The following is a 9,879-nucleotide window of genomic DNA, read 5'->3' on the forward strand; positions in this document are numbered from 1 at the left end:
ACTATGACCTTGTCTAAACAAGATAAGAGTCGGAGAACTCAGAGGGCTTCCATAGCCTTGGAAACTCATGACTGGAGCATAGGGAGATTACTGATGCCATAGACAGGAGTGTCAATTGGTAAAGTCAACAACAGGAGTCACTGTGCACTTACTCCTCATGTAAGATCTCTGTCCTTAATGTGCTGTACATTGAGATTTAATGCTATAACGAGTACTCAAACAATATATTTCACTTTGTGTTTCTATGGGGGTGCAAACTGTTGAAATCCTTACTTAATGCATACTAAACTGATCCTCTGTGTAAAAAAAAAAAAAAAAAAAAAAGAAAGAAATTATCAATTCCCAACTTGACTCTCACTGGGATTAAACATGACAATAGGTCTGCTCTGATTTCATCATCATTTAAAAAAATCATCTATTATTTTTCACTTTATGTTTCTGTGTGGGAGCAAACTGTTGAAATCCATACTTAATGTATACTAAGCTGATCTTCTGTATATTAAGATAATCGAAAATGAATCTTGATGTGAATGGAAGGGGAGAGGGAGTGGGAAAGGGGAGGGTTGTGGGTGGGAGGGACGGTATGGGGGGAAAGCCATTGTAATCCATAAGTCGTACTTTGGAAATTTATATGCATTAAATAAAAGTTTAAAAAAAAATGCTATAGACTATAAAATACAAAAGGAAATGGGAAAAACAAAACAAAACCCCCCAACAATGCCTATCTAAATGAAGCTGTATAACAAACACACCTAAAAGTACAAAAAAAAAAAAAATTAGAGCAACTGATTAGGGAAGAAACCCCTCTGATGTAACTTTTAATTTCTTGACTTGTTCTTAAATGACATGAACTTTTAAATTAAATGCAGGAAAACAGAGCTTCACAAATGTTCAGTTTCAGTTCACTAAAGTAATGCCAACAAGATAAGCTTGCACAGAAAAAAATATCAAATTATTACTGGCTACATGCTTAAAAAACTAGAAATGCAGTTTTAATCATAGTGCAAAACCATGGCAGTTTGTGATGTCTGTTACTGCCTGAGGTTGAGAAACAGACCGTAGTACCTCCAGTTATCACAGTTTCTGGTCTTTTGATCAACTATTTCTACCAACTAGAAGCAATGTGTATGTAAAAATGGGCAGCATGTCCACCGTGCTACCATTAACGAAGTTTGAGGTCATCACCACCACCTAAATTGGAACCAGGACTAGGGTCTTGTTGTCTTCTTGCCAGTTACTGCCAGCAGCTGTGAAACTCTCACCTCCATTTCCTCCCGATGAGAACTGTCTCTGTCTTCAAACTCACGTGTCCTCCGAGCTTCCTCAAAGGCCTGTCGTGCTAATGCATCCTCCTGCTGGGCTCGCTCCTCATCAAACTCCAGGCAGCCCATACCATCCAGTCTTTGAAGGTCAATCCAGCCTTTCCAGATGACACAGACTCCATTCAGAATCATAGGAGCCTTCAAGTATACCTTGCCTGCTTCTCTTTCTAAGTCGACATACTCCCGGCTAGGTGTTTGTCGCTGTTCTCCCTGCCAGCTGGCCGGAAAAAAACTGGAGAGAGATTGGTTCCTGTGGCCACAAAAGCGATCTCCGAGCGGCCGTCGCGGCAGGCGTTCTGGAAGCGCGCCTGGCGCTCCTCGTGCGGCCGGTCCCTGAAGCCCGTGTACTTACTTGATCTCACATTCGCGGCTTAGCTTCCTGAAGAACTCCTCGTTCTGGAACTTGCTTCTCTGGTCGGGCATGACTCGCGGCATCTTCCCGCCCTGAGGCCGTGCCGGCCGGCCGGGCTCGGGGCTTGCGCGGACACCCGCTGGCCGGCTGCGAGCTGACCGACTGACCGCCCACCCGCGGCACCCGGACTCCCGCTTCTCTTTGTTTCAGGCGCCCGCCCGCGTGGGCTCCCGCTCCCGGGAGTCTGGGTGCCGCTGCCTGTTGGGGCCCAGCCCACGCCGCTGCCGCCGCCCTAAAATACCATCTTTCAGAAAAAGACATGGGCCTGCTTTCCGGTTTTGTTTTTGCCCTGAAAATAGAAAATAAATTAGTATCTTATGGGTGTTTCCATGTATCTAGAGTTACAAGGATACCAAGGTCGACCAGATTGCCACTGGAACTGCCATTACTACAGTATCAAATTATCTAGAGCAGTCAATTTTACTGCTAAAGACAACAAAAAAAATTCCCACCATTTGTTACATCATCCCTCTCCTGCTGGTTACTATAGTAAATGATATTCTTTTAAAAATATTTATTTATTGGAAATGCAGTTACAGAGAGAGGGAGAAACATGTGTGCACACACATATACATTCTCTCTCTCTCTCTCGCTTTCTCTTTCTCTTTCTCTTCTGGCTTCTCTCAAAATGGTCTAAACTACCAGGGTTAGGCCAGACTTGATAGAGTAGCCAGGATTCATCCTGGTCTCCCTTGGGGGTGTCAGGGGCCCAAACACTTAGGCCATCTTCCTCTCCCTTCCCAATCATATTAGCAGGGAGCGGGATCTGGAGTGGAGCAGCCCTAACTCCAAGAGGTGCCCATAAGGGTTGTGGGCAACGTAAGTGGTGGCTAAACCCACTGTGTCACAGCTGGCCCCAGTAAATGATATTAGAATGTGTTTTTCCTAGTGTGTATACACATATGTACAAAAATACACCTGCTTTCATACCTTTTCACAATTTATAACCCGGCAAATGTAAGATTGAAATAAAAAAGCCAACACCCTTAAACAAAGCAGAGACATTTGTGGTGCTGGACACTTGCAATGGTGCATGTGCTGTGCACTTGTCAAGGAAGCCAATGAGCATGTGCAGGCTTCCAATGGAAAGGTCATTGTGAATATGCACTATGTTGGGCACCACCAATTCACATGCACAGTCCACAGTTGTGGTTTCAGCTGGTGCCTTCCACACATCAGCAAGGTGACTGATTATGAGCACTCTACCACTGGGCAGATCACTGCACATGTGTGGGCCCTCAGAATGCTATCAGATACTCATGAGCTGCCCACGTTGGATTTGAAGCCTTTTGTGTATCCTCCACATGTCATGTGTGCCACTGAACATGCTCAGACTGCCATTTCACATGTTAATACACATGTGCAGTCATTCAACTGAGTCAACAAAGGTGCATATGCATTCCACAAATCAGTTTGAATTGGTGTATAGAGAGTTCTCATGTTGGGGAAGCCACTGGGCAGACCAGGTCAGGCTCGGTAATGGCAGTTGTCTACATGTGTGGCCTGCCGGTCAGCTTCCAAATGCTCTTGTGCAGTAAGTATTGGTGTTCCCAATGGCATATCTGCCATCTACATGTAGTAGCCAACTACACATGCTCAAGTTGCATTTTGCCAGCTCACTGAACAGGTATGGCCTGTCAGTGAGCTGTCAAACATGCATGTACCATCCCCAGTTGCATTTGCAATGGTGCATGCACAGTCCAGTCCACATATCAGGGAAGCCAGTGAGCAAAGGCAGGCTACCACTGAACATATCTCTGTGCAAATGCAATCTATTGGGAGCCAACAATGTGCATGCACAGTATTAAGATGTGTTTTCAATTGCTCATGTGCCTTACAAATGCCAACTGAGCATGTGCAATGTGTAATTGGCAGGTTACAGTGCATGCCCAGACCTCTGTTGAGAAACCAAACTTGCATGTTTGCATCAGAGGTGGGTTTGCAATGCCATATGCATTTTCCAAATACCAGGAAGCACCTGAACATGCACAGACTGCTAATGGGCATATCACTGCATATGCTTGTGCCACCAGGCAGACCAGAATGTGCACATGCCAACCCTATTTCAGTCTGCAATGGCACATCTATGTTCTATGTCTCAGGTAGGCTACAGTGAATGTGCAGAGTCCCATTTTGGAGGTAAATGCACATCCCTTGGCTGTCAGGGTTTACCAAACATGAATATGCTGGTCTCAGTTGTATTTGCAATGGTGTATGAACTCTCCACTTGTTCTGGAGGCTACTGTACCATGTGTAGGTGTGGGCAATTACAGAACATGTGCAGGATGCCATGGCACAGGCCACTGCACATCTTTGGGCTGTCTATGAACTTCTGAATGTGCATACACACTCCTTAAAAGGGGTTGCAGCTCTGCATGTACTTTACAGATACCAGTGAGGCTATTGAGGATGTGCAGATGGCCATTGGGAAGATCACTGCACATGTGCAGGTACTCAGAGAGCAACCAAATGTGCATGCATGATCCCAGTTGGATAGGCCACTGAGCATGTGCAGGCTACCATTCTACAGGTCACTGTGTGTGCACATGCCTTCAGTGAGACACCAAACATGCATGTGCTGTCTTCTATTGGATGTGCAACAGCTCAAGTGCCGTCCACATAGCTAAGAAGTCATTGATCATATGCAGGTTATCGGGCAGGTCACTGTGTATGTGTAATCAGTTTGGTGCTACCAATTCATTTGCAAACCCTATAATTGTGCTTTTATCTGCTCAGGTGCTTTCAATGTGTCTGATAGGTGACATGTCATGCACATCCTGTGATTCAGTAGGCCACTGTGTGTGCAAGTGTGGGCCACTGTTGTGCCAGCAAAACTGGGCGTGTTGTTCCAAATTGGGTTTGCAAAGCAGCATGCAATGTCCACTTGTTGGGGAAGCCAGTGACCATGTACAGGTGGCCACTGGGCAGGTCACTGAGCATGTTCAGTTAGTCAAAGGCCATAAATACGCATGCCCAGTCCAGTTTTGTATTCAGCTGCGCACATGCCTTCCCCATGTGGGAGAGGTGACTGAGTATGTGCAGTCTGCAATTCGGCAGGTCAGTGTGCATGCCTGGGCCACCATTTAGCTGCTGAACATGTATGCACCATCCTAAGTCCAGTTTGCAATTGCAAACACACCATCCACATGTCGGAGAAGTCAGCATACCAAGGCTGCCATTGAATAGGCCAGTGTACATGTGCAGTCCCTGGGGAACAACCAATTTATATGTTTTGCCCACAGATGTGATTTCAGCTGCACATGTGATTTCCACATCTCAGAGAGGTGACTGATCATGTGCAGACTGTCATTAGGTAGGTCATTGGCATGTCCAGTCCATTGGGAGCCACTGATGCACACAGGCATTCTACAATTGTGCTTTCAGCTGTGCGTTCATCTCCCACACCTCAGAGAGGTTACTGAGAATGTGCAGATTGTCATTGGGCAGGCTAGTGTGCATTCAGGGGCCAACTGTTCAGCCACAAAATGTGCACGTGTGGTTCAGAGGTGGGTTTGCAATGGTGCATGCACTGCCACATGTTAGGAAAGCAAATAAGCATGTGCAAGCTGCAATTGCGCAGGGCATGGCACATGTGCAGGCCACCCGGGAGCCCCAACATGTGCCACTGCACAGGTCATTGTGCCTAGGCATGCCATTTGGATGTCTCAAAATATGCAGGAATTGTCCACATTTATGTTAATAATAATGCATGTGTGATCTCCATGTTGAGGGGGTGCTGTAATTGCAGAAGCTCACTTCAGATGTCAATGCACATGCCTGATTCAGCAGGAGTTACCAAGAGCAAATATGTGGTCCCCTTTTGTATTTGCAGCTGTTTGTTTGCCTTCCGCATGTTGGGTAGGCCACTGAGCATGCACAGGTTTCCATTCTTCACTTCAGTGTACATGAATGGGCATTTGGTGAGCCACCAAACTAACAGATGTAGTGCCCAGTTGGGGTTGCAATGGTGTTTGCAGGGTCCACTTGCTGGGGAGGCCACTGCACACGCACAGGAATATATCTGGCAGGTCTCTGTGCATGCAGGGCTAACAATGAGCTTCCAAGTGTTCTTGCTTGGCAATCAATGGTGCATGTGCCATCTAGATGTCAGGGAGGCCAGTTTGAATGTACAGGCTTCAATTTGGGATGTCAGTGCACATCCCTGGTCCATCAGTTATCTATAAAATGTGAGTGTTCAGTCCCCAGTTGGGTGTTTTTTCTGTGCACATGACTTCCACATGTCTTGGAGGCAACTGAGCCTGTGCAGTCTGCCACTGGGTAGCTCACTGTGACTGCCTGTGCTGTCAGTGATCCAAGAAACAGACATGAATCCCAGTTAGGTTTGAAGCTCTTCGTGTGCCTTTTTCAAGTCTGGCAGGCTACTGAGCATGAGCAGGCTGCCATGTGGCAAATCCCTGGGCATGTGTGGCCTTTAGTGAGCCGTTGGGTTTCTCAGTTGGGTTTGCAATGGCACATGCAAGTCCACAAGTTGAGGAAGCAACTGAGCATGCAAAGGCTGGTATTTTTTTATTATTTATTTTATTTTTTTTTTGCTGGCTCAGCCGTTTATTCAGCCTCGCGGGGTCACAGCAGAGCGGGGCCCGAGCACCCCCTCCCCACCAAGGTCCAGACCCGGCCCCCAATGCCCGGCCTGCAGCATCCGGCTCGGTCACAGGTTGGCCCGCTCCCGCTGCAGCCGCGAGGTGTAGGTGCACAACACAGTGTTCCAGGCGTCCATGTAGCGGTCCATACACATGGCGATGCACTTCTGCTCTGAGTTGTCCAAAGAGCCCCCCCGGCTTCCCGATGCACTTCCGGAAGCACTTGTCCATCTTTCTCTGCAGCAGCTCCTGCGCATTGGCCACGGCGATCTACACCTTCACCTGCTCCATGATGAGCCCCGGGTCCAGCTTCCTGCTGCCCGAGCCCCCGAAGTCCGAGCCGAAGCTGCCCTCCATGGCTCCGCAAAGTCAGCTGGACTGCGGCCGCACGCACCGACCCGTCTTGCAGGTGACTGTGAAGACATGCAGGAACCGGGAGCACCGAAATGCACACACACCATCCCTATTTGGGTTATTTGGGTTTGCAATGGCTCATGAAGGGAGGTCACTGTGAATGCAAAGGTTTCCATTTGGGAGGTCATTGTGCATGCTGACACCATTAGAAATCTATCAAACGTGCAAGGGATGGCCTCGGTTGTGCTTGCTATGGTGTATGTACCATCAATATATTGTGGAAGCCACTGCAGAGTCTACATGTCAGCGAGGTGATTTTGAATGGGCATATTACTACCTGAAATTCCACTGCAAGTATCTGGCCTGTCATTTATCTAAAAATCCCGGGTGTGCAGTACCAATCTGGATTTTCACTTGTGCATGAGAGCTCCATATTTGGGGGGGAGGGGGAGCTACGCATTTGTAGGAGTCCATTTGGTCTGTCACTGCACTGCCACATGCAATTGGTGAGCCACAAAGAGGAAATGCTGAACTGTTTCTCAGCACAGGCTTCCAGTGATGGTCACGTGGATAGTTTTAAGAAAGAACATCACAAGGAGGTACCTTTCTCTGGGGCCGGCACTGTGGCGCAGCAGGTTAACTCCCTGGCCTGAGGTGCCAGCATCCATATGGGAGCCAGTTCTAGTCTCAGCTGCTCCTCTTCTGATCCAGCTCTCTGCTATGGCCTGGAAAAGCCATAGGAGATGGCCCAACACCTTGGGCTCCTAAACCCACATGGGAGACCCAGAAGAATCTCCTGGCTCCTGGCTTTGGATGCGCACAGCTCCGGCTGTTGCAGCCATCTGGGGAGTGAACCAGTGGATGGAAGACCTCTCTCTCCGTCTCTACCTCTCTAATTCTTTCCAATAAATGAAATGAATCTTTTAAAAAAAGAAAGAACATCACAAGGAGGTACCTTTCTCTGAAGGGAGGAGAGAACTTCCACTTTGACTATGGCCTTATCTAAATAAGATCGAAGTTGGAGAACTCAAGTGTCTGTGTGGGTGCAAACTGTTGAAATCTTTACTTAGTATATACTAAGTTGATCTTCTGTATATAAAGATAATTGAAGATGAATCTTCTTTCTTCTTCATTTTTTTTTTGGACAGGCAGAGTGGACAGTGAGAGAGAGAGAGAGAGACAGAAAATTCCTTTTTCTGTTGGAAGGCAGCTATGCTCACCACTATACCACCAACGCTCCTTTTTCTGTTGGTTCACACCCCAAATGGCTTCTGTGGTCGGCGCGCTGTGGCCGGCAAACCACGCTGATCCGAAGCCAGGAGCCAGGTGCTTCTCCTGGTCTCCCATACGGGTGCAGGGCCCAAAGACTTGGGCCAGCCTCCACTGCCGTGATGGGCCACAGCAGAGAGCTGGACTGGAAGAGGAGCAACTGGGACAGAATCCAGCACCCTGACCGGGACTAGAACCTGGTGTGCTGGCGCCAAAGGCAGAGGATTAGCCTATTGAGCCACAGCGCCGGCCAAAGATGAATCTTGATTATGAATGGGATGGGAGAGGGAGTGGGAGATGGGATGGTTGCAGGTGGGAGGGAGGTTGGGGGGAAAAGCCACTATAATACAAAAGTTATACTTTGGACATTTATATTTATTAAATAAAAGTTGGGGGAAAAGGCATGAAAAAAATCCCACTTCAGCTCCGAGAAAATAGAACTTTTTAAGGAGAATAGATTACACTGGGCTTATTCCAAAATGGCTGTTTCACCTGCTTTTGTGAAAATCACACAGAAATTTTTCTTCAATATTTACTGTGAGAAAACACTGGGACAGTTGGGGAGTAAACTCATCCAAAATGCAGCAGCTGTACGTCACAGAGCAGTTCTAGCACTGTGAAATGCTGTGCTTGTCCACGGCGGGCCTTCTGGAACGCATCAGTCAAAGCCTAGGTTTTCCCACTACAGTGGAGAATTCTGGGAAATTCTGAAAATTCTGGCCAGCTGAATCTGCTTCTTGTGTGGTGGCTCACTGTACCTGTATCTTTCTGTCATCTGTTCATTTTTCAGTCATTAGTTAATACTATGACATCAAGTCTCTGTTAAATCTAACGAAGTTTTTGGTTTGTTCACTTTTCTTGTTGTTGTATAGATGGGAATAAGAATTCACAAGCCCCATGCAAGTCAGGCCAGAAATCAAGAGTCCAGCTCCTTTGTGACCTTGAGATTCTCCATCTGAACACAATTAATGTTGGGAATGAAATTTGCCCTTGAAGTTTTCTCTAAACCTTTTAGTAAAATCTCAGTCAGCAAGACAATTCTATATTCTCAATGGGAAAACTACAATTGACAAATATTTTCCTTCAAACAGAAAGAGCAAATATTAAACAATTGATGGGCTCATTGCTCTTCTCATTTGCCCACTCTCAGAGCTGGGAGAGAATGGGTGGAGAAACCCTGTTTTCCAGAGTGGGAGGAATATCATTGATTGTTTGTTTGCTCTTCCTGGATGTGTTCTGCTATAACATTAGAGCAACTGGCTTTTAATGTTGTAAATAAATTCCAATATATTGACAAGTGTTTTTGGCTTTCTCAGCATCTGAATTCTATTTTTAGATTTCTGGGGATTCTTAATACAGTTTTGCATATGATTGCACAGGTTTAAATTCTCACCAATGGTGTATTAGGGTACCGTTTTCTTCATATTTTCTCCAACTTTTGTTACTTTTTGATTTTTGTGATAGTCATTATATCTGGTTGAGTTGAAATTCATTGTGATTTTATTTGTATATCCCTGATGGCTAGTGATGCTCAACATTTTCTCATGTGTCTGTTGGTCACTTTAAAAAAATGCCTGTTCATGCCCAAAACTCAGATATGGGGCCTGGGAGTCCTTACTCATTAACCAGTAGGCTAAATTCCTGCTCCATAAGTGTTCTTCACCAGGTTGTCAAAGTTCATTACTTGTTTTCTTTTTTTGTATCCTGGATATAAATTTATTCTATTTTAAGCTAGAAACTTTTTATTTAAGATATACAAATTCATGCATTCATATGTACAAATTCTCTAGGACTTTAATCATAAATGGGTGATATATTTAACCAGATGTTTTTCTGTTTAGATGATTACATGACAATATTCCTTATTTCTATTAATGCAGTATATTATGTCATTGTTTTTCAGATTTTACACATGCCATAT

At 45.9% G+C, this 9,879-nt stretch overlaps 2 pseudogenes; both read right to left on the reverse strand.

Annotated features, from left to right (window-relative positions):
• Positions 1 to 716: 716 nt before the first annotated feature.
• On the reverse strand, positions 717 to 1,930 carry LOC100340362 (core-binding factor subunit beta-like; annotated as a pseudogene).
• Positions 1,931 to 5,997: 4,067 nt separating this feature from the next.
• LOC138847144 (mitochondrial import inner membrane translocase subunit Tim13 pseudogene) lies at positions 5,998 to 6,768 on the reverse strand (annotated as a pseudogene).
• Between the last annotated feature and the right edge of the window lie 3,111 nt (positions 6,769 to 9,879).

Source organism: Oryctolagus cuniculus, chromosome 19 (assembly GCF_964237555.1).
Source record: "Oryctolagus cuniculus chromosome 19, mOryCun1.1, whole genome shotgun sequence".
Taxonomy (NCBI): Eukaryota; Metazoa; Chordata; class Mammalia; order Lagomorpha; family Leporidae; genus Oryctolagus; species Oryctolagus cuniculus.